This window comes from Papio anubis, chromosome 7 (genome assembly GCF_008728515.1).
Source record: "Papio anubis isolate 15944 chromosome 7, Panubis1.0, whole genome shotgun sequence".
Taxonomy (NCBI): domain Eukaryota; kingdom Metazoa; phylum Chordata; class Mammalia; order Primates; family Cercopithecidae; genus Papio; species Papio anubis.
This window is the reverse complement of record NC_044982.1, coordinates 141,326,571-141,352,549: the sequence shown is the minus strand read 5'-3', so window position 1 is coordinate 141,352,549 and position 25,979 is coordinate 141,326,571. Positions and strand designations below refer to the sequence as shown.

The following is a 25,979-nucleotide window of genomic DNA, read 5'->3' as shown; positions in this document are numbered from 1 at the left end:
TACTAGGGAGGCTGAGGCAGGAGAATCGCTTGAGTGTGGGAAGTGGAGATTGCAATGAGCCAAGGTCGCGCCATTGCACACCAGCCTGGATGACAGAGCGAGACCTTGTCTCAAAACAAAAACAACAAAAACAAAAAATGGAAAAAACCCCAAACCTCATACAAAATAGAAAAATTCTTGTCTCAGTGTGGTGATAGACCTGTTGAAGTATCCTTTCAGCCAAAGGCACATCCTTTGTCTCATTGATGTCTCGACTTAAAGACTGAAAGTGATGTGCAGTACCCGGGAGGGATGATGAACCATATCTTTTCCTTTTATTAATGTCCAAACCTGCCCTCAGTGCCTCTGGCCTCTGCACTGGCTCTTTCATGTAGTCACACATATCACTTGGTCACCAAGCTGATCCGTGTCCTACTAACAGGCATTTGGGGATGGTAATTAGGACTTAGTGCATGGCCCTTATTCTAACAGGGCTGACCCAGCTGTAACATACCATAAATACAGCCCGACAGAAGCCTGAAAATTGGTTCTGGTTGATTGTCTTTACGTGGTCCTATGACTCATTGCTTAATTTCTTCTCGATGCTTTTGCCATAAAGTTTCTGTAGCCTATAATTTTTGTAAAAAATGTATCTAATTCTTGGTGTTATAAAAGGTTTCTGGTAAGTAATCACATTTATTGGACATCTCAATCCTAGGACCTCATTTATAGTTATTTAGTTTCTTTGTTTGGTGTTTTTTAATCAATATAAAATATATGGAATACCTATGATGTGAGAAATACATAAATGTAATTCTGTCTGTCTTCCCTTTGTATCAGGTCCTCATTCTGTAAGAGTCACTTTTGGAAGATTGGTCTCCCTGTTTGTCATACTGTGGTCAGAGGTAGCACTTTTGGTGTAGATCCCAGAGCAGCAATAATGCTGAAAACATTTCCAATCCTTATGCTTTTTCAACATGAGGCAGAACCTTAGCACATGCTCTAGCCAGCTGCTTTCAGCTGTTACCCACCTCTGTGTGTGTCTCCATGAGGCTTGTGGACATCATAAACACTAATAATTTGCATTGAATACCATTGTGGACAGCTACGCTCCAGCCACTGTTCTTTCCCATCTAGTTCCACTCTCCAATCCAAAGTTTCATACCATCTTTGAGAAGGTGAGCTCCCCAAAGACAAAGTTATTCTATCACTGTGTCCCCAGGACCCAGAACAGTGCCTGGTATGTGGCAAGGGGTCAGTGATTGTTGAACCAAACGTGGCACATCCACAGAAACATGCTATTTACTTCTTTTTTCCTTGTCATAGGGGTCTTGGTTATTATCATTAAGTTTATTAGTTGGAATATCTTTTTAGTTAACTATATATTTTCTTCTAAAAATAACATGCATAACTTACAGACATTTTGGAAAACAGAAAACATTTAATAAGAGTGAATATACATAACCTCACACATTAACATGATTTTTGATTTGGTATCATAATTTGATTTGGCATCTGAGTTCTAGATGGTTTGAATACTGTTTTTCACTTGGTATCATGTTGGGAACATTCCCTTTTACCATTAAATATTCTTCTAGAATAATTTTAAATCGTTGCCTGCAGATTTGATCATGTAGAATATAATTGCTTCCCTTTGTCCTTCCAGATCCTCTGTGCATGATTCTCTAGCCTCTGTACCTGGCTCTTTGCCTCTGGAGGCTGAACTCATGGACCACATCAAGGAGTTCCTGTGCCTCTTGGCTTCCTCTTGGATTTGGGAAATGGGAAGCCCTTGCAGGAGATGGGAGGGAAAGGAGGGAGAAAGAGATAAAGGGTAGGTATTTTATTTCTTTGGCTCTCTCCCTGGCAGGTCACCTAAGGTTGGCTGGGTCTTTCCACCAGGCAATCTACTGGGTCCTCTCCTTCTGAGATCCAGTAACTATTCCTCCCGGCATCCTTTTAGGCTAAGGGGTTTCAGCTAGGATTACTACACTATCTGTTGTGGTTTTTCTGCACACATCTTTGTAAACATTCTCTTGAATACCCTGTAATGTTATCTTTTCCTGTTGAGAACTTGACTCATCTATACCAGAGTTTAACTAATTTTCTGGGATTGCATCATTATAAATATTATTTCAGTTGAACCTACTTGTACCTAGATCCTGGTGCTTATTTCTGATTTTTTTCAAAGGATAATTTCTACAAATAGAATTACTTGGTCAAAAATTAAAAGAAAATTACAGATCCAAATTGCCTCTCAATGTGAAATACTTACTGTAGGTGGTTACTTGCTATTTGTTTGGGAAAGTCCAGCATCTAAATCTCTTTCTTGTTGTGGGTGTCCCTTAAAATATTAAGATCGTTGATAAGCTGGGCCCTGTCTCATGTTAGAAATGAAGGACGCAGATATTTCCTCTTTCTACTCCTCGGCAACAAAATCTAGGGTACGTAAAGCAGGTTTTGCCATTGGATGCTCTATTGGGCCATTGTTTTTGCATTGCTATAAAGAAATACCTGAGACTGGGTAATTTATAGGAAAAGAGGTTTAGTTGGCTCACAGTTCTGCAGGCTATACAGGAAGCATAGTGGCATCTGCTTCTGGGGAGGCCTCAGGAAGCTTCTGATCTTGGTAGGAGGCAATGGGGGAGCCAAAGCAGGAGTAAGAGAAAGAGTGGGAGGTGCTACACACTTTTAAACAACCGGATCTCATGAGAATTCACTATCGCGAGGACAGTATCAAGAGGATGGTACTAAACCGTTCATGAGAAATCCATCCCCATGATCCAATCACTTCTCACCAGGCCTCACTTCCAACACTGGGGATGACAATTCAACGTAAGATTTGGACAGGGACACACATCCAAACTATATCAGATGCTCTTGCTCTGGACTTGAATCTGAGAGGGATATAGCTCTGAAGACATGGGGGATACTTAGAGATTACACACAGAGAGGTGGGATGTTGCAAGCATGGTGGCAGCGGTTACCATGGGAGCAGAAACCACTGCATTTTTGAGCATTCCATGCAGGTGGCCCAGCTGTTGTCCTGGCCAAATGTGCCCTTGCTTTGCGACCAAAGCTCTCATGGTTCCTATATACGCTCTAAGAGATAGGAATGGTTCTTTATTTCCTCATCACTTCTTTATAAATGGACCCTTTGGTCATTATGAAATGCCCCTCTTTATTTTTCAAAATACTCTTTGTTCCGAAGTTGACTTTGTCAAATATTAATATAGCCACTTTAGCCTTCTATGCTTAATGTTTTCATGGCATGTTTTTCCATCTTCTTTTAAATGATCTGTAGTTGTATATTTAAAGTGAATTTCTTAAGATCTGCTCTGTTAGCAAATTTCAAGTAAACAAACAATGTTGTGAACCATAGTCACATTGCTGTACATTAGAACTCCAGAACTTATTCATCTTGCATAGCTGAAACTTTGTGGATCTTGAATGTTTTCACTACACACATACACACGAGAATGGTTTTATGTGATATATATATGTTAATTAGCCTGATTGTGATGATTTCACGATGTATACATACATCAAAACATTAAGTTGTGCACCTTAAATACATAGAATTTTTATTTCCAATTATATCTCAATAATGCTGGAAAAATGGATTTCTTGTTATTCTCCCATGGCTGGAAGCAGGAGATTGTCTTCCTGTCACTTTTATGAACTGCTTTGCTCCTCCTTGTAAGTTTCTTATCTGTTTCATCAGCTAGAGTTCATTTCCATGGTTTGCAGTCAAGAAACTTGACTGGTACAATATTGGTACTGGGAGAGGATGGTAAGTAACAGATCATCAGGGAAGATTGGGGAATCTAGGCTTGCTAACTGGGGAAAAAGATGGTAAATCCGTTTGTATTAGGAAATGGTCTTCTGGTAGCACAGGGCAGGCAGTGTTGAAACAATCTCTTGTGATCACCTGGAATGAAGAGCTCATTAAATGCAAAGTTTTGAGAAGTTGAATGGCTTTTGGGATGGAGGATTATGAAAGGGGTGAGCATTTAAAATATTGTGGGATGGTCTGACATAGCCAGACCTCACGGGAAGGAGACAGTAGGATAAACATCACAGCCTTCTGCTCCAGCCCCCCTGGGACGGTCATGTTAGGGCTCCCACTTTTCCTGATTTGTTATATTTTGAGTAATTTTTGATTGTGTAATGTACACAATAAATTTCATGTTGTAGATACTGGATTTTAATTTCTTTTGATGAGTCATGTTTCTTTCCTTTTAGCACACAATTAACCTGGTTAAATATGAGCTCCAAATTATTTTTGGTTTTTAACCAGTTTTCAAACTCACTTCCGGTCCTTTACCTCTAGCTGAGGTGCTTTGAGTCTGCTCCATGCACGTGTGATTCAGGAGCCAGCCAGAGATGTGGACAGGCAGATTTTTGGTGTCCCCCCCCGGCTCTTTTTCCTCCCAAATTTCCCTTTTCTTCAGTGACTGCAGTTGCCCTGGACTCAGCACTCAGATTTGCAAGTCCAGAAAAAATGTGTTTATTTTTCACTGTACCTGCTGCTCCGTGCAAGCTAACTGAACCTACCCCCAGGCTAGAAGCAGCAGCATGGAGTACCTACTCCACGTAATGTCTTCTCTGGTGTGTGGACTCCTCCCTGGACTCTACCTGCCTTCCATCACCCTCTCGTGCCTCCATGTAGCTGCTTCTTATGCTGTGTCCTTATTTTACAGTAGTTGTCTGTGAAGGGGTTTATTCTGATAGAATCTTTATTTGGCCATTACTGGAAGCTCAGTCCTTGTTTTTAAAACATCTCTTTTTTTCCTTCCTATTTCTAGAATGTCCCTCCCTACTTATTAAGGATTCACTGTGACCTTCAAAATGCTTTCAGACTTGCTGTGAAAATCTGAGCCCCTGAATGTTACATGTTGAAGGGACATTAAAGATTATTTAGCTGAACTTCTTTATTGCACAGATGAAGAAACTGAGGCCTTGAGGAGGCAAGGAACGTATCCACGAAGAGGGGCAGTCCTGCCTGGGAAGATGAGCAACACGTGAGTTTGCCAACATGCGACACATCTGAAGAGTGAAAGGTAATTTGTAAAACCTGTTGGGGAGAAACTTTTCCTTTGGTGCCTCTCTGCAGCCGTGATAAGGGTATTATAGATTTAGAAGCTTGAAATGAGGAAGAGAAAGGATTTCTTTGGAAATCTTGTCTGAAACTGCCATAAATTTTAGAAACATCCAGTTGGAAAACACATCAAACATGTCCTTTCTGAAGCAGGTTGTCACATTTCATCACCGTGGCTGGTTTTCTATTTCAGTCTCTGTCTCCTGAAGCAGCCGTATTCGTGCTGAAGTGAGATTCAGGACGTGAAACAGAGGATGACATGTGTTGCCTCAAGTTAGAAGCCTTTACCGAAAGGTTTAAAGGTCCTTTCAGTCTTTGTTTGCGTGTCTGTTTAAATAAGAACATACACTATTCTCCCCAATGTCCTCCTTCGCCCATCCCTCTCAGCTCTTCCAGTCCATCAAAACTGACAGAATTTGAAAATGATGACCCCAGTCTAGTTTCTTGCTGGTAGTCATTCTTTATGCCAAAGCTGAATGTAGACACCTTATTTATTCAGAAACTGGCAGATTAGATGGTAAAAATGTCTGAATTTGGGGGGCTATTGTTTAGATTTCAGAATCACAATAGCAAGTTAAAGGAGCAAGAGAACAAAAGAAGCCAAACCAAGCAGAGCCCCAGAGCAGGGAAGGGCGTGAACATGCTATTAAACCCCAGTGCCCTACAAGTAGAAGGGGAGGATAACAAAGTATAAAATATGAAATTCCTAAATTACCTCATTGTAATTTGTGGGAGATTGTGCCTTGAAATAGGAAAAAATGTGAATTTTTAAAAAGTAGCCTCATTTAAGTTTGGCAACCTCTTATCTGGAATTACTTGCCCAGTGGCATGGGCTAACCCGTGAGGGGTGAGGCACTGTCTTCAAGTATTCCTGGAACCTGAGAGCCATTTGTTCACCCCAAGAACCACGAATCCAAACACACACACACACACACAATCAAACAAAACCATCCAGGGCTTTATTAAATGAGTAAAGAGGGGTTGATTAATACACCTGAAAGGATGCATTTCCTCACACATAATCACCAGAACACAAGCATCTGTGAAATCGCTTCCTGCTCAGAGGATGAAGGCTCTCTTAGTGGCGTGGGTGGGGGTTCTTAGGCTCAGCATTTTGTTTGAATGCAGCATGTTTAGAAGGCACTTACCATAGGGGCACCCACCAGGTGCATCTCTGTGTAGCAGGATGGATGAATGGTTGAGTGAATATATAACTCACTGTCAGCCTGTAATAGCATCTAGTGACTGCTCTTCTGGGGTGGGTTCGTGCAAGTAACCCCACAGGTACAAGGCTTTTATTCGGAGATCAGGAGGTCAGGAAGTAGCAATTGAACACAAAATGGTTTTCTCTGAAATCAGTTATTAAAAATAAACTGTTGCCATCACAAACTTTCTCATTGTTAAGTGGAACTGACACTATGACCAAATAATTGGTCTTAATTGCAGGCCTGGTGTCAGATTTAATAAAACACTCAAACTGCAAATCCATTAAAGATACAGCTATCTCCTCTCTTTCACAAGATAGAACTTTCATATCCTTTAGTACCTGATTACTGTTGCTTGTATTTTTCTTCAATATAATATTTCCTGCTTTTTAATAAGAGAGCTGTCATTTCTAATAAAAATTGAAAAAATCATCCAGGGAAATAACACAATCGATCGGTATAATGGGGTGAAACATACTGCATAAACATTCATCTTCAGAAACTTCAAATAGAAGCTTGACCCTAAGCTGGACCTTGTGCTGGGTTTGTAACTTACCATGGAAAGTGGGAAAAAGAGTTGGAAAGAGTCCTCATCTCTGAGGTTCCTGAGGATCCCCTTGTCTTCAGAAGGCCTCCCCCTTAACACGAATAGTGAATTTTTAAAATCTTGGCTGACTAGAAGCTAAGCACCCTTTCTATTTTTGAAGAAATGGAAATGGGCTCCTTCTTTTGTGATCACATGGTAGAGTGAGTTTGCATTACTCTACACCTCCCTCATTAGAATTTTATACATCCAGGCCCTTTGTCCTGTGACTTTGCAGTGCCCCCCATTGCACTGAGGAGAGTGTATTTCTCTACTGATGTTGGGGTGGGGCTCATGACTTGCTTTGGCCCATGGAATACAGGCGGAAGTGGTAGTACACCAGTTTGGGGCCAGAGCCTCAAAAGGCATCATCATGTGTTTCAGCTTGTGCTCTTGCACTAATGACATTGTACACGAGAAAAACATGCCCCTTATTGTCTCTGGCCCAAGGAGGATGAGAGACACGTGGAGCACACCTGATCCAGACCTGTAGTCTGAAGCAGAGCTACCACAACCGACCTGTAGTGAGACAGAAGAATAAATGCTTGTTGTTATAAGCCTTTGAGTTTTGGGATGGTTTGTTATGCAGCATTATTGTGGCAATAGCTGACTATTACAGATATCTAGCAAGATACAGAGTGGGCCTATGACCTAACTGTGGCCAATCAACTATTTCTGAATGAATCCTTTGACCTGAAGGAGAGGGGGCCAGAGAGCCATTATTCCTGGTGGCTCTGACCAAGTTAGAGTCAGGGAACATGGTATTGTTTAGGGGTAGCAAAGCCCTGCAGAGACAAGGTTGATGGCTAGAGTCAACAGTGCTAGTGCTGGGTCCTGAGCAGATTGTTCTTAGGGTAGGGTCTTCATTATGTTTCACTGCCCTTAGTGTCCACTCACATCTTGTTTGCCAGGCTTTCTATGATTCTTTGAGTTGCTCAATATCCTTTGGGTAAATTCCTTTTCTTCTTACGTTTACCAGTGATACCTTGCTTATTTGCAACCAAGAACCCTGACTAGTACACCATGAATTGGGAAACAACTTGGTTCTCTCATGATTATATTCCCTTTGTATAGCCACATAATGTATGTAACACAATCTTAGATTATCTCACGTAATCTTTCTAACACACCTATCCCTGGTAAAGCGGGTGGTTCAGAGCTGGCATCTCACACTGCAGGATTTGCTGTCTCTGCAAATTATCCTCTTGTTGGGCAAATCACTTAACCTCCCTGTGCCTTAGTTTCCTCATGTCAAACTAGGGATAAAACAATACATGCGATAAACAGTTTGTGTGCAGCTGAAAGGCATTTAAAATAATACCCATTCTATGATAAGTTCTCAATAAGTATTAACTGTATTAGCAGTAGAGATGATGATGATGAGATGGTAAGATAATGAAGGTAATGATGATCACAATTGCTGTCATCTGTGATAGCAATGCTCTGTTATGCTTGTTCTAACTCACACAGATGTAAGTGATCTGGAGCTAGGAGCTACCCCCTTCTCCCAGCTTTCCATCATTTCAAAGCTTTTTATGCATTAATATAATATAGTGGTTCTGAATCTTTTGTCCTGCATAGCTCACATGTCTACAGCACTCTCATGGCCATGCCCAGATTTTGAAAATGCTCTTTTTATGCCGTGTGATAGGTGTTCAAACTCATGTTTCTTTTAGTAAACGTAAAAAGCTCATCCCTCACCTCTTTTCCTAACATTTTATTCAGATTCCTCTATTCCCCACCCCCATGTCCTCATCTGAGAATTCCTGCTGAGCGCTTTACTGCTTCAGAGGGAATTTGTGTTTTGTGTGTTACACTTCCTAGGGGTTGGGGTGGGGAGAAGACTGAGGATGATTATTAGATAATCTAGTTGGAACTACAGGGTAGTGTTTTAACGATGGTAGTAGAAGTGTGTCATGAGAGAGGACATCGGAGGATGTGCTTGGAACCAGGGGGCAGCAGACGGAAGTTCTGGGTGAGGCACCAGCATTTCAGGATGAAGGAGTCCAGAGGAATCCTCACTGCTCCAATGTTTTACCTAAGATCTGCCCTGGCAACTGTTTAAGAATGCTGCTGGCACCAAGAAGATTATCGTATGTTTGAGTCTCAGCCCTGAACTCAGGTGTGTGGAATGTCACTTACTCTATAACCTATAATCCAGAGCTGCTTTTCCTCTGATAGTTAATTCATATTTGGCCATTCTGAAGATCCCCCCTCTAACCCTACTGCCTCTGGCTTCTGCCTCATGGGCCTAGGTCAAGATTCCAGGTATTATTACTCTGTGTCTTCATCCTGATGGTCCTTTTGGGTGTGGACTCTGTTGCTTCCTGAATATGCTGGGGCTCTGGAAATCTTTGCCGAGTTCTGGGCCCTATGCCTCGGGTGCCATGTTCCCTGCAGCATTTCTCTCAGTGTCTTGCTTCTTTCTTGGCTCCAGTGCCAGAAGTGGTATCTGGATCTCTGTTGATTTGGGACACAGCCCTCTCTCTCTACTCCTCTCGCATCTCAGAGAGTCCTTTTCTAGTTGGGGGAAGGGGAGGGTCTTCTCCTTCTCCTTCTCTCAGGGTCTGCTTTAGGGATATCACAAGCTCACACAGAAAACCACAGTCTGCTTGAAGGCCTACCATGTGTAGGTGCTTAACACAAATAATCTCATTTAATCTTCACAGATAAGGAAACTAAGTTCCAGTAAGATTAGTTAGGCTGTCCGAGGTCACCACTTTTAAAGATAGCATGTTTCTGCTATCTTCTGTCTCCACTGCCCCTCTCTAAGACCCCTTCTCTGATCCTCTAGTTTTCTTCCTGCTTCCTCTGGAAACCCATGGAATTCCCCAGGGCTAGTTTTGTTTTTTGAATAACATACCTTTTCTGGGGCCATAAGCAGGGAGCTCTGCTACTGCTTGAATAAAGGGCGGAGTAAATATGGGGAATTCTTTATATCCATTGGTTAGTATTTCTAGCCACATGAGTAAAACCAATGTTTTACCCTCTGCAGATTAGTGGAAATCAGCTGTTATCACCACCAGTCAGTTCTTGCACGAGTCAATTTGCTCTTCTGTGCCTCAGTTTCCTCATTTGCAGATAGTATTTCTGCTACTCTTTAAGCTTAAGGCATTGTTATGAGGATGAATAGATTAAGAGATATAAAAGTTCTCTGAGAAAGATTAAAAAGCTCCTACTACAGATATCTGGAATTAGTAAATGACAGCCTCAGGACTCAGAAGAATGCTGGAATATTTTGTGTTGACTGTGGTATTTTGATTTTGAATTTGTGGAAAAATATAATCACTGAGGAGATGGCGAGAGAAGTGAAGAATGAAAACAAAACCTCATATAAAAAGATAATAATGATGATTCTCATCTCGACATCACCTCCAAACAGCCCGTTTTCCTCCCATCAAACAATTGATGGGCAATAAGATTGTGCTTATTTGCAGTTAAAGCGATGGCGATGTTGACAATTAAGTGTACATGTGGAACAGAATAATGGAGCAGTCCCATTTTGTTACCAGTGCTAGCCATTTTCTCCACAGGGCACAAAGAGCATGTGGAACAGCCCTGTGCTCTGCACGATCTGCATGTGAAACGCATCCTGTCTCCAGCAGGGACGTGCCTTGGAGGGGTCAGGAGTTTGCACTGAGACACAGGGGGTCTGCTGGCCACTGAAGAGTCACTCATGGTTAACTGCTCTGCACTTGGCCTCATTCCTTTCCTCTTCATTTCTTGAATTTGCTGAAGAAGGGTCTGCCAGGCAAGAGTCTTTTTCTGCAGCTGTTATCCTCAGACTGAGGAGGTTTTTCACATTCACAACCATTGGATTCAGGGATTTTTCAACCAACGACCTCGAGACTGCAGCGCTTCAGTTTAGAGAGTAATAATGGCCACAAATGCAGCAACAATAGGGTAGAGAAAGCACAGCAGATGCTATTGATGCCCCATCCCTATCCCCTTAGTTTAACTGGGTTCATCGATAGCTGTGAGAGACAGCTGCCAGCATGCTGACAGCTTTCTACCTATATGCACCTCTTTCTTTTTTGATCTGCCTTAAAGGGTGCTTTGGCACTGCTCAGACTTGCTTTGCCACTGCAGGCCAACCTGGGAATGCATGTGTTTGAGTTAATATTCTCAAACGGCGGATAATCTCAGTAGGGGGTGGGTCAGTGGCTAAGTGCCCAGCCTCCCATCTTTCAGTGAAGCGGTTCTCAAAAGTGTGGCCCCTTGACAACAGCATCAGCCTCACCTGGAGACTTGTTAGAAATGCATGTCTTCCCCACCCCACCTCTTGACAGGGAAACCCTCACGATGGGGCTCAGCAATCTGTGTTTTCACAAGCCCTCCGGGCGATTCTGCTGCACACTCAAGTTTTCCAGCTGCTGCTCTAGGGGGATGATTCTGAACCGGCTTCCACACGTTTTCTCACGGTCTCTGGGGGTTTGAGCCTCAGTTGCTCATAGTGGTTACTGGGCCACTAGCAGACCTTCTGTTGACTTTTCTCCCTTCTCTGTCTCACTTTCCCCACTTCCTCAGCTGTACTTCTGAGGACCGTGTCCCAAGTAAACTGCTGCATCCCAACCCTTTCCTCAGGGTCTGCTTTAGGGACATTACAAGCTCAGACAGAAAACCACGATCTGCTTGAAGGCCTACCATGCGTAGGTGCTTAACACAAATAATCTCATTTAATCTTCACAGATACGGAAACTAAGTTCCAGTAAGATTAGTTAGGCTGTTCAAGGTCACCACTTTTAAATTTAGAGTCAACTTTTAAATCTGTGTTATACTGACTCTAAAGTCCCCACACACTGACAGCTGCAAAGACAAACAACTCAGAACTATATACTGGTCAGGAGTATGAGTTTTGGAGCCAAATTTGTGTGTGTGTGAAAACCAGTTCTACCACTTCCAAATTATGTAACCTTGGGCAATTTTCTTTACCACTCTGAACTTTAGTTTTTTGTTCTGTGCAAGAATAGTCATGGCCACCTCACAGTAGCACCAGCACTCGCCATGGTATTCATAGCATAGCATCATGTCCATGGGACACCATGTAGCTAAATGCCCTTTCATTTGATCTAAACATCCACACCTAGAGATAGGTGTCATTTTCATCTTTGTTTTAAAGAGAAGGAAAAGGAGTAGCCCACATTGCTCTCCCAACTCTCTCCTGGCGGGTTCCTGAAGACCTTCAATGATTCTTGCTTAGTACAAATGTTAATGTATAGTCATACTTTTAGATTTCATCAGGAATATTCTGGTGAGATGAGTGTTGTTTTCTTGCTAAAAGGAGAAAAGTGGGTACTTAGGAGCATCGTGTGATCTTAGCAGGCAGCTAGGCAGGAACATCAGGAGTGCTCTCGACAGGGGACTCAGCACTGCTATTTACACCAGCAGACTCGTGAGCCCTGGTCAGAGAGACAGGAGCTTGGAGCTGGAAGGGATCTTTATAATCATGTATTCTAATTGCTCAGTATTATGGATGAGAAAGAAGATGCAGAGGAGGTAAGGACTGTGTCTAAGGTGATACTCCTATCCAATGGGACTCTGAGCAAACTGCAGCATCACAAAGGGGGAGGCAGAGATCCAGGTGGGCATCTGGGCTCTATTTCTTGGCCTGTGCCTAGGGGATGTGACCTGCTTCTGCTGTGTTAGTAAGTTATTAAAATCCCAACATGACACACAGCATACCATCAATGCTGCAAAACTACTTTCATTACCATCATTCTCACCTCTAAAATCCCAACAAACAACTCTTAGAATTCAAGATTGCCAAAGAGCCCCACCAGTCTGAGCCTCAGTGTCTCCTGGTATAAACAAAACATCCCAGTAGCAGTCCCTTCCCTGGGTCCCCTGAAATTCTTTTTCTGAAGAGCCAGTGAAACTTGTGTTTTCTGGCTACTTTTTCCCAACCACTCAGACCCTGGCTAAATTCTCCAGAATTGCCCAAAATTGGACAGAAGAAAGTTGCCTAAAGCCCAGCAGGGTCCTGTCTCTCAATTTATGGCCCAAGACTTTTAACAGAGTATCCAATGTCCATCTGTGTCTGATTGAGTGTCTGGTTCCCAGAACTGCCACAATGCACATTGATGGGTGACCCTGGCGATGGACTGGCAGCGGTCATGCTGGTTCTCAGTGTAGGAGACAGAAAGACTTTTTCTTGACCCTCTGAAGGTTTGGAAATTGAGTCTATGAAAACGGACAGCTAGACCGATTAACAGGATAAAAGTCACACAAATTTATTACATACATGGACTCCTCACAGGAAAGACAAGTGACTCCCCAATAACCCAGTTAAATTTAGACGCTTGTGTACCCTTTTTGTAGGGAAGAGGGGAGCAGGAATGTAGGCGACTTAGGGGAGACTAAATAATTTTGGGGAGAAAATACATGGGCCCAAGGAACAGGTGATAGCCTGTGACAAAGTCTGTCTGGGTGTGCTGTTAACCTCCGGTCTTCTTTCCTGTGATATGCGTCAGTCTTCCCTGGATGATGACATTTTTGCGGAAGGGATCGAGGACCACTAGAATTCAGTCTCAAGGAAGATACGGAAGTTCAGAGAAAGCCTCTCCCTATATTTGCTGTTCCTAAAGTGCTCTCAGTTTGAAGTAATTAGCATAGTAAAGCAGCACATTTTGGGAATACATTATCTGAGCCCCAGCATTGACAAAAGACTGAGCACATATCCCTCCTCTCTGAGGCAGCCAGGATCACAGGAAGAGAGGTACCAGCTGCTACAGAAAACAACAGAGCCCCAACCCACCCTTGCCCATGCAAAGTCCTGCTGCTCAGGCTTAATCCAACCCAATTACCATCTTCACTCCCTTTTGGGCCTTTGAGCAATAAGAAAGCTTCCCAAACGTTCCCAGGGCCAGGTTTACTTCTCTTGGGTTGTCAAAGCATAATTAATTTGTTTAGAGTAGTGTATAAGTTGGGACTATAGCACTGGAATTACTAATTTAGTTATGTGTTATATAGCATAACAAATTATACTGAAAATGTACAGAGTGGTAAAACACTTTAACTTTTTCTTTTTTTTTTTGAGATGGAGTTTTGCTCTTATTGCGCAGGCTGGACTGCAACGGCGAAATCTAGGCTCACTGCAACCTCCGCTTCCTGGGTTCAAGCAATTCTCCTGCCTCAGCCTCCCGAGTAGCTGGGATTACAGGCACCTGCCACCATGCCCAGCTAATTTTTTTTTATTTTTAGTAGAGGTGGGGTTTCACCATGTTGGCCAGGCTGGTCTTGAACTCCTGACCTCAGGTTATCCGCCCGCCTTGGCCTCCCAAAGTTCTGCGATTACAGATGTGAGCCACCATGCCTGGCCCCATTTTATCTATATTTAAACAAAGCCAGTGAAATTTGAATATATCCTACCAACAAAGAATAAAAGCATATTTCTATATAGGAATAAATATACATCAAATATTATATATACCGTCAGAAATCCTATCAGAGAGAGAACTAAGGAGCTGCAAGGATGCACTTTAAGATAGTCAGTAAAGAGGTGGGGCGGATCACAGCATAAAATATTATTGAATACAAAGGAAATAAGAGCCATTTATGGCTTCACCATTTATAAATTTGACCAACCCTTTTGAATCCATTTCTATTTCCTGCCTGCACCTTCTCCTGTGGGTAATGAATTCTACAAATTTATTGCCTGCTGTGAGAAATAATACTCCCATCAGGTGCCCTGGAAAACCAGCTTTTCCAGCCAGGGAAGGTGACTGAACTTTCTGCCAGTTATTTCCGCTTATTAAGTGTGGCAGGGCCATTTGTGAGGTGGAGGAATTTTTTGACAAATTGTGTCATTGTGATGCATCATTTTCATAAATTATGTTATTATGCAGATTTAGGAAGCATGAGCAATTGGTATAATTTTATCTTATGAACACTGAATTGTATTTCCGCCTTTGAAATGACTGCTAGAGAGTGTGGAGCAAAATTGATGGCACCCGCAGCTTGTGGGCAGGACTTCGCAGTGTGCACTTTTGTGTCAGTCTCACTTCTGACCTTTGTGCTTTTCTTTGACTTTTCCTCTCTTTTCTCATCCACTTGGAATCTGTATTATCTTGCTATATTGTATAAATATTTCTGAGATGCAATAAACCCTTTTGAACATGAGAAGAGAAATTAACAAAGGTGAAACAGACAGATGCAGACAGACATACAGAGATGGAGGGAGACAGAAATATGGAGAAGAGACTAGTAACAGAAGGAGAGAGAGACCGGGATGGAGAGGAATCCAGGAGAGGAGACGGGAACAACACAGTGACTTCCCTGTGGGGCTTGTGGAATTCCTATTGTTATTAACTTATAAGCCTCATAAATATAACATTCTTGTTGATTATTCCAAGGTTTTAAGTTTCAGTAAATTGATCTCTGAATAATGCCCAGCAAGCAATAAAATACATTAATTACTCAACCAAACAAGAAAGCCCATCAATAGTCCTGTACAAGCAGAATACGTGCCCCGTATTCTACGGTATTAAAAAAAATTAAGTCAGACTAACTTAGGCCCAGATTTTGTTTTTTAAATGTAGCTCTGGCAAATGACATCCTGCTTGAGGCTAACCTTCACAAAAAACAGTTCTGGTAACAAAAGGATCATGGACAGATAAGATGCTGGGCAGGAGAGCTTTTTCGATGAATTATTATTATTATTTTTAACCATTTCACTTCCCTTTCCCCCTCTTGTTGCTTATTAAATTTTTTTTCTGGGCTGGGTGCAGTGGCTCACACCTGTAATCCCAGCACTTTGGGAGGCTGAGGCGGGCGGATCACGAGGTCAGGAGGTTGAGACCATCCTGGCTAACATGGTGAAACCCCATCTCTACTAAAAATACAAAAAATTAGCCGAGCATGGTGGCAGGCACCTGTAGTCCCAGCTACTCAGGAGGCTGAGACAGGAGAATGGTGTGAACCCAGGAGGCGGAGCTTGCAGTGAGCCGAGATTGCGCCTCCGCACTCCAGCTTGGGCAACAGAGTGGGACTCTGTCTCAAAAAAAAAAAAAAAAAAAAAAAAATTCTGGTCCCTTTCTTGCACAGGTTCCCACTACAGGACTCAGACTCCTTTATTTCCTTTAAGACTCCAAGGCAGGCCACCTCCCCTTGAGTACCCCCAAGAAGCTCAGTTCTGTTCACTTTTTATGCAGAGCAAGCTGGCTTCCTGCACTGTACTAGACCCTAGCCCTTTGTGCCCCCATATTCAAAGATTCATCAATGTGCTACAAAACTCATCTTAATGGTTATGATTCTTGGTTGTAAATAATAGTAGATGATTCTGGCTAATCTAAGCAGAAGAAAACTTATTGAAAGGCCATAGTAACTCTCAGAATTAAAGGAGAGGCTATTGAACTGTGCTCAGAAAGTAAGTAGGAGCTAAGGGAAGTCAGCAGCCGAGAACACAAGAATGGTCTGGTTGGGATGTTCCTGTGGGCACCGTTGGAGATGGACATTCGCTGCTGGTGGCACTGCTGCCACCATATACATTGTGACAGCCACCGCATCTTTGATCTCATTACTGCAAATAGTCTGTCTGAATCTCAAAGGAATGATGCAAAAACTGAACTGGACTGGCCCAGCTGGGTCCTGTGACTCTTCTGCAGCAGGTCGAGAGTGGGAACGAGACAGTTTCGCTTCCACCACTGTAGGTCCTGCCTCCTACCAAGAACCATACCATGGGGAGGGATTTCCCAACCTGGAAGGAGATATGAATGCTGGGGAGACAAAAAGAGGGGAGAATGCTCTGTAGAGGCTTCTGCTTTGGGCCTCACAATTTAGCATCACATGCGGCCCTGCAGGCTTTGGAAATTACTCTGAAGGCGGTCAGAAGTCATTGGAAGGTTTAGAGGAGATGGGGGGCATAATCCGACTTATGTTTAATAGAATTACCTGCATTCTGTGATGAGAAGAGATTTGCAGGGACACAGGGGCAAAAGCAGGAGGCCAGCTGGAGCTTTCTTCAAAGCTTTTGGGGGAAGAGCACATTCTGTTGGGATTTCAAATATATATAATATATATGAGAAATGTATATGTGCATATATATAAAAGAAATATGTGTGTGTGTGTGTGTGTATGTATGTGTGTATGTATGTATGTAGATATTTAAATAGAGACAGAGTCTTGCCATGTTGCCTAGGCTGGTCTCGAACTCCTGAGCTCAAGGGATCCTCTCACCTCGGCCTCCCAAAGTGTTGGGATTACAGTTGTGAGTCACTGCGCCTGGCCTCTGTTGGGATTTCTAATGGTGCCACATCCCTCTGCACTCTTACTCTTCTCTCTAACCTTATATTTTTCTTGGCCTATGGAAACGATGTGCCACATTTAAAAATAACCATTTTGAATCTGCTTTTATTTGGATTTTGTGATTTCCCTGCAGGTTTTGACTATTTTCCAGTCTGGCCCGAGGAGTCAGTGTTTTGGATAATCAGATAGGCTCACCATCTTGGATATTGAACAAATGGGTGAAATAGATCCTTGAACACCAACTCAGCCATCCCAGAGAGAGATCATCCTCTACACATAAACATGAAGGATGACCATTTTGGAGACATGCAGCTTTCACCCCTACTTTATGCTTTTAGCTCAGTATATAGAATTCCTAGCTGAGCAGTGGAGTTGAGGGCCTCCTCATTCAGACATTTTTAAGGAGCCAAATTACTTGGGAATTATTGTTTGATCACCATTTTACCCAAAGTATTTTATTTAATGCTTTTAACCTTGAGTCCGTTGGCTGGCTTCCCATCTGCTAGTTTTCTTCCATGCATTAACCAATTAACAATTAACCTGACTTCTCACAAAATCTATCCTACCTCCCAAGCCTGGCTCTGCTTATTCTCTTCACTGTATCATGCTTTCTATTTTCTGAATGTGCTTGTTCTCTGGATGGTCAGAATTTCACATTAGTTTAGTGTTTAATAATCCATAAGTTTTAATATGCAACAAATGTTAATTCCCTTGAGCTTTTGTCTTGAAAGCCATCCTGAGAGAAGTGGCCTTTAAGTTTGGGTAGCTTCTTTTATTTTCCTTCATTTTCCTCTGACTATAGCTCTCTTCCACTTTCTTTAAGACATGAGTTACTTTCTTAGTTGGCACAATTCTACATGTACTTTAATTTTAGTTGGGATGAAATAAATGGATTTTGGGAGTGGATAAAGAAAGAAGTTTATTAGTTGTTTGATAAATATATGTTGATGTGATTTTTTTTTGTACTTGAAGTGTTTTGGTAATACTTTTCTTAGATGGAACCTACTTTTTCATGATGAGAGATTACGAGAGGGAAAACTTCATTGGTTGAGAGCAGAGAACAGAGGTTACCAAAACATGCCTTTAAAATCTATTCTATGTGTGGACCTGTGCCAGGAAAAAGTATAACGCAAGACTATAGACAGACCACATTTTGCCAAAGTAAGTTTTTAAAAACTCTTGTGAAGAAAATTTTATTTCCCTTTGGGGCTACATTCTTAACTAAGAGTGTAACATGAAAAAATCATGTATATAATCATCAGTATTTACCAAAGAAAATTATAAATTTCATTATTTAAAATAAAAAATTTTCCAATTTCTATAAAATATTTTTAATATAGTGTATATATTTACTGCAAAAAGGCTTATACAATACTACATGTATAACCTGTAAAATATAAATCTATTGCTTTATAAATCATCTAAAGCATATACTTAATTCTTACATGATTATTGAAGCTAATGCCTATTTTGTTTACTTTTTTATTATTTAGAATATTTGTAAAAATAATTTTAATGACTCAAAAACAAGAGCTGAGATATGTATCAGGAGAAAAGAAGGTATTTGTGCTTCTATCCTGGAACAAAGTCATTTCTACCAAATCCAGAGCTAGACTACATTGCAGACACTCAGTAAATCATTGCTTTGTGTTGTAGACAAAAGTGATGGTCTGTCTTTCATGGAACACCATGTTTACAAACGAAAACATCTCTCTCTTTCAGGTTATAGTAAGACAGGTTAATTCACATTCTCTTAACTTTTAATGCTCCAGTCAGCTCTGCTTTATTGCAGAGACCACTGCATCTTCTCTGCAGATAACACTAGACCTAGACCATTTATTTATTATGTCTCCACCACCACCCCCTAGTGGCAGTCACCATCATCTCGATCTTGGATGACCGCGACGGTCTCCTAATTTTCTTCTTGTTTCTACTCTTGTTTACCTTCAATCTATTAGCATAATCTTAAAACATGTAGATTACATGTCACTCACTCTCAGGTTTAAAATTTTCCAATGGCTTTTCACCGAATGTAGAATGAACTCAAAACTTCCTCTTGTAGCCATCAACCCTGCACAATCTGGTCCTCCTTTTTTCCTGTGCCATCTGCCCCTTGTTCACTCTGCTCATCAGCTCTCTGACCCTCTCTCACCGTTAGGGCTCACCAAGCTCTTTTTTGTCTTGGGAACTCTGCACTTGCTGTTCCTTTTGACCCTCTGCAAGGAATTTTCTTCTCCCAGCTATTGCTGTGGCTGGCTCCTTCTCAACCTTAAGGTCTCAACTTAAATTACCTCCTTGGAGAGTCTTCTCTGTCTCTGCCTAAAACAACCCACTCTCACCATTCCTGTTATTCTCTGTGACACATATTATAATCAGTAATTATTTTTCCTATTTGTCTATTTTGTTTTTTAATCTCCCATTAGCCTATAATAATACCAGCTAACTTTTATAGAGTACTTGCCATCTGCCAGGCAATGGTGTTTAACATGATTTAACTTGTTCATCATAACAACACTATAAATTAGGTATTCTATTATCACCATTTTACAGATGGGGAAACTGAGGCATAGAGCGGTAAAGTATCTTGCTCAAGGTCACACAGCTAGAAAGTGACAAAGCCAGGGGTAAACCTGGGTGGCCTGGCTCCAGTACCCTGTCTTTCACCTCTATGCCCTGTGTCCTCCATGATGGCATGTCTGCCTTGCTTACTATTATGTGCCCTGTGCCAGCACGGTGTGTCAGGCAGGGTGTGGCAGGGACAGTTTTCCGGTTTAATATAGGTGAAAATCAGCCATATCCAATGAACCCCTGGGCAGGGGAGTGGTGGGGCACTGAATGCTACTGCAGAAGGAGAGAGGATCCAGGCAGATCAGCTTCCTCTGTCAAGAATACCGTCATTGTTGGAAAGGAAAAGTGGCTGAGTCAGCTGTGTGTCCGTCACTCAGATTTATCTAACATCAACCTCCACTGAACTTATCTGCGGCCCCATGCAGAGCAGGGGTGTGCAAATTAGTGGTGAAAGAGATGTTTTATCCAAAGGTGTATAACAAAATCAACGCACAAGTTGTATTGTTTCGGGCCATCTCGGACAGAGGAGATAAGCTTTCTTCTCTGCTCACTTACTCTTCTCTTTTGCTGAAGACCACCATCATGAAGGCTTCATAGCATCAGTGCAGGTGCCACGAAGGGGCATCAGTGACCAATGGAGACCGTGCTGAGGTCGAGTGGAGTGGGAAGCTCCTGCAGTCTGAAGGAATCATGTGTAAGCAATTTCCTGAGCACAGCCTTCTCTCTCTCTCTCTCTCTCTCTCTCTCTCTCTCTCTCTCTCTCTCTGTGTGTGTGTGTATTTGCAGAATCTGAGATCTAACATGAAAGGGTTGGGGGCCAGAGTGGACTTTGAGTTAATATTATGATTATGACTTCATTGGTGTCCATAGCTGATGAGGCCTGGGGAGGCTTTTTACTGTAAATCTTCCATTCTACAAGCATTTATTCAACACACACTTACTGGATACCTACTATGTTCCTGGCACTGGGATAAGCACTGAAGATACTGAGTAGCAATGATTCCTGGCTTAAAGCAGGTTACAATGTAAAGGATATGAAGCATATGAAAGTGTGATAAGTGCCAGGGTAGAGAGAAGTATCAACATTCCAAACAGTGCTTTGGAATTCCCAAGAACGCAACATGTAATTCAGAGTGGGGATATGAGGGGAAGGGCAGAGAAAATATTCTAGGGACACAACAGTTGATCTGAACCTGGGAATGTGAACAAGTCTGGATAGACAGTAAGAGGGTAAAGAGGCTCTGAGTAGAGGTACCAGTGTGTGCCGAGTTATGAAACAGTGAGGGAGCATGGGAAACCACAGGCACCGAATATAGGTAGGAGAGTGGGGTGTTGATATGTGATCCTGGATAGGTAGTTGGGAGCTGGATCACTGGCACTTTTATGGGTTTGGATCTTATCTGAGGCTAGTAGAGATCCACATAATTTTTTAAGACCAAGAGATGCTATTATTAGATGGTATTTTAGGCCAGCGTGGAGAATGGTTTGGCAGAGACTAAGACTGAAAGGAGAGGCCAATGAAGAGACTTTGCAGTAATGCAGGCGAAAAAGGGTGGAGGCTTGAACTGAGGTGGGGCAGTGGACTGGAGAGGAGGGGAATGATTCTTGAGAATTTAGGAGGTAGAATCCACAGGACTTGGTGATTATTTGGATGTAGGTGTGGGTAAAAAGAGATTTTAAGATTGTTACTACATCTCTCATTTGGTTGACTTGGTGGATGGGTGGTACCACTGACTTAAAAAGGAAAGACACAAGAATAATGTGTGTGTGTGTGTGTGTGTAGGACAATAATTTAAGTTTTGAACATGCTGAGTTTAGATGTCTGTGGATCATTTCAATGGAAAGTTCCAATGGGGAGGACTATTAAACTGGCACATAGTAAGAACTTATTCCGTGTTTGCGGAATTAAAATAATAGAGTTCTGGGATGCAGGTATAGCCTGTTAAGTCATCACTGCACCATGTTATATTTATGATCATATAGATGGTAATTGCTCTTATAAGAGTTGATGAAGTCCCCAACAAGAGTACATAGCCAAGAGATGAAGATAAAAGGCATGGGGAGATGGGAGCCTGAAAAGGAGGCTGATAAGGAGTCAGAGGTAGGAGAAACTTCAGGAGAAAGAAAGGACTTGGAAGCCAATGTGGGAGAAGATGTCTGAGGAAGCATTGCTGGTGGAGAAAAGTCAATTGAAGGAAAAACGGGAAAGTGCCCACTTGGTTTACCAATTAGGGGGAGATTAGCCAGAAAGGTTTTGTTTCTATGCTAACACTTATGGCACTTTCACCATATGCCAGGCAGGTGTGATGCACCACACACACAATGGCAAATACACCTCAGTTAGGTCTAATGTGGTGGTGGAAGCTGAATCTGGATGGCACTGAGTTGCTGAAAGAGTAGTTGGTGAAGAAATGGAGACACAAGTAGACATCATACTCTGATGGGTATTTTGTCTGTGCCGGGAGGAAAGAGATTTAGTGAAAATCAGAGGGGATGTGGTCTTGAGGAAGTTGTTTTCCCTTCCCTTCCCTTTTCTCCCCTCCCTGCTTTCCTCTCCCTTCCTCCCTCCCTCCCTCCCTTTCTTTCCTTCCTCTCTTTTTCTTTTTCTCCCTTTCAGATTTGAGAATTGTGAGAGTCCTGAATGAAAAAATTCTAGAGATGGAGAAGCATGAGAGATGACGATGATGGAGCCAAGTCTCTAAGGCTAGAAGCTCAGGCAAAAGGATTAGTCATGGATAAAAGGAGGAACATGTCACAGGAACAGTGGTGTGGTTAGGAGTGGGGGCAAAGAGATGGAGATGGGGGAGGAGGAAATGAAAAGAGTTCAGTTCTCAAGTCCCCATTTTCCCCTCTGTGCAGAAGGAGGGAGGGGATGAGACGAGAGACTTAGAAAGGCAGATACAGTTTAAGAAATTGCTGATGTGAGGAATGAGAATGGGACATCCAGAAGGGCTGCAAAGCACCACGGAAAGTTGAAGGCTTTTGAGTTTATGTTTCCCCACCCCCAAAAGTGTGTATGTGATTCTGTCTAACTGTTCTGATGTGGAAATGGACAGGTGGCCAGGAGCACCAGGCCAAGCTGCAGATTCACTGGGTGTGTGATAGATTCTTCAAAGCCTACTCCTAGGTAAGACACCCAAAGATGAGTCAAGAAAAGTGGCAAGGCATCATGGCAATTCGCAGTCTAAAACTTTGCTCACATAGCACAGTGTATTTCACTCTTTGTTGGAAATCCATAAAACCCAGTTACTAGGTCATTGCACTCAAACAGCCAGATGGTAGAATTTTGCGCAGATGGTTTGAAAAACCAACAAATGAATGGGTGAAAGTGTGAGTGTGAGGTGACTCTTAACTGGGCAGGAAGAATGAAAGATAAAATGGTGAAAGGTGTGAAATGTGGCATTAATAATTAATAATTAATTATTAATAATTAATATAGATGTTAACTTTCTTTGTGGAGGCACTGAGGCTTTTTCCCCCAAACCCCAAGATTCTATTTTTATGATAAAGAGAATCCAGCAAGGGGAATAATACAGTTAGGAAATTCTGTAGACCCAAGGATGTAGCTGTTGAACAAGAAACTTCTCAAGCCTTCAGAGTGATGGGGTAGGAATTCAAGAAGTAGTGAGAAAGGCCGGGGGACTCTGGTTTTGATGTTGCTCTGAGCCAGGTTTTGTGTTTATTACACGGTTTAATGTAAGTGTAAGTGAGCTGCCGTAGAATTTTAGAGCTGGAAGAGGTACATGTGCATTTGCATGCCAAGCAGGGTTTGAGCCAAAGTCTAAAGACAGCTGTATTTGCATTTCATCTCATAGGGGGCCGACAGCTGGTCTCTTGTGAGGCTATCTGTCAATTATTAGTGGAATCTTCTGTGATCCTGCCTGACCTACCAAATCCCATGGCTTGCTTGCTTTCTGAACTTACGCCTATTATTCTGTCCTGCTTCAGATGTACAAAAGTCTACTTTTTGCAGAATTTAAGATGACCATATGTGTAGCTGCAATGCCTCCTCTTGTCCCCCTCACCTGAATGTGAGTTGCTATCTCAGATAAAGGATGAAAGCAGGACTTGAGTGTAATAATCTCTCCAGTGGTGTGGGTAGGGGTATGAGGAAGTAGCAGCTCCTGGTAAGGACCCGAGGGCTCCTAACTGTCTCTACTGGCTTTTGCATCCTCCTGCACTCCTCATCAGAGAATTGGGCTGATGATGTCATTTCTTATGTAAATGCCAAGAAATTGACACTTGCATTTGACTGCCTAGTACAATGGCTTCCATCAATCATTATCCCTGCTTAATAGCATTACAGTGTTAATAACAAATAGTTCTCACTAAAGACTTGGGATTTTTAATACAGTTAAGTGTTGGCCTGTGGCCATGGTTCCCTTTCCTCCAGCCGAAATCTTGTTAATTCTCACAAGCTAGTCTGAGCTAGAACAATGAAGTGGAAGGCCTGTGGGGAAAGCACAGTGAACTAATATTTGAGTGGTGTTGCAGTAGATGGCGCTATTTCCTCTGAATCCAAGGTCGTTTATTGTGCTGTAATCAAGAATGTGTCACATTCCTGGTAGCAACAGAAGCAAGAGATGAAAGGAGGACCTGCCTTCTAAGCCATCAAAAACCAGATTTCACCTCAAGCCCCATCATATGGATATTTGAGTTTCAGGAAGTGATTAGCTGTGTGTGTAGATTACAAAAATCTAGCAAGCATTTATGAACATACTGTCAAGCTTCAATTTTGGCCAAGTTAAAGGTTCCGCTCCTTGTTTCTTGAAGGATTCTACACAGTCAGAGATGTAATTTTATTGTTGTTTTTTAAATGTAAAACTATTTTTTATTTTTATTTTTTAAAAATCAGTTTCCTCAGGTTGAATCACGAGGACAAAATTGATTTTTACGTATCTGAAACCTAAGCTACAATTTAGGCCGCACAGGACTTCTTGTTGCCTTTCAGAGGCCTGGATGCCAACTTCACAAACTCAGCCATGCACTTTTTAGCGATTGTATTTTACTGAGCTTAAGCAAGGATACATATAACTCTGTTTATAAGATAATTCACTACTTACAAACTGTTGCCTAACACTTGATTTGAATCCTCCCCTCTTTTTTCCCCCAGCTACATCACTGATTTAGTCTTTAACTCTGACAGGGAGTCTGAGTTAGGGATGATATCAGTCTAGTAGTAAATGAATCGGTTAGGAACCCACAATTTCTACAGACTCAGTATTATTAAAAGATGGATCTTTTGTGCCATTATACTCCATGTTCACTATAAAAGAATTAGAAAACATAGTAAGCAAAAGGAAAATAAACCCAAATGATCAAAATGGTTGCACTTTGGTATATTTATGTTTAGTCTCTCCTCTCTTTCTCTCTTGCTTTCTTTCCCCTCCCTGCTTCTCTCTTTCCTCTCCCCTGTCCTATCCACTTATATAACATGTGTGTGTGTGTGCATGTGCCTATCAATAAAGGCTGTCAAGGTCCTTGTAGGAAGCAGATGGCACACTGCCTATTTACAATGCCTAGGGACTATCTACAAAGGTGAGGAGAGTTCAGGAAAACTGGTAAGTACCATGGGGCTATGGTAGGGAGTTGTTCAGGTAAACAGGTCTTCACCTGCAGGCCCTGAACCCAGAAAGCTAATGGATGGATTGCATCTTTCCTGGCCCTTTGACTTTCAGTACAGTTTCATCTATGAGAGGCACCTGTAGAAGCTCCCAGGGTCTGAGGAGAGTGAGGTGGAGGTGTTATTCTCCAGGCTCCCTCCAGCTAGTTTACCAGGAGCTGGATGTGTCCCTCTACTGAGGGCACAGCTATGCTTCTGGACAACCTTCAAATAGTTTCTCTGAGTTCTGGTGGCCTCTCCCTCCCCTTGCCCTTCCGAATCCTTGCTCTCACTAGTCCCTCCATCCCTTGTTATTTTCCCCTTGCCTTGCTCTCACCTTTTATAATAGTTGCTTTAGGCCAGGTATGGTGGCTCACGCATGTAATCCCAGCACTTTGGGAGGTGGAGGCAGGAGGATCTCTTGAGGCCAGGAGTTCAAGACCAACTTGGGCAACATAGGGAGACCCTCATCTACACAAAAAGTTAAAAAAGGCCAGGCACAGTGGCTCATGCCGGTAATCCCAGCACTTTGGGAGGCTGAGGTGGTTGGATCACGTGAGGTCAGGAGTTCAAGACCAGCCTGACCAAAATGGTGAAACCTTTCTACTAAAAATACAAAAATTATCTGGGCATAGTGGCGCACCTGTAATCCCAGCTACTCGGGAGCTGAGGCACGAGAATTGCTTGAACCCAGGAGGT

At 42.3% G+C, this 25,979-nt stretch overlaps 1 long non-coding RNA gene across 1 annotated transcript; it reads left to right on the top strand.

Annotated features, from left to right (window-relative positions):
* Positions 1–83: 83 nt before the first annotated feature.
* LOC110743680 lies at positions 84–25,731 on the top strand. The gene is made up of 3 exons (XR_002523048.2): positions 84–1,813; positions 4,925–5,042; positions 20,252–25,731. It is a non-coding gene; the product is annotated as an uncharacterized LOC110743680 (long non-coding RNA).
* Positions 25,732–25,979: the final 248 nt, after the last annotated feature.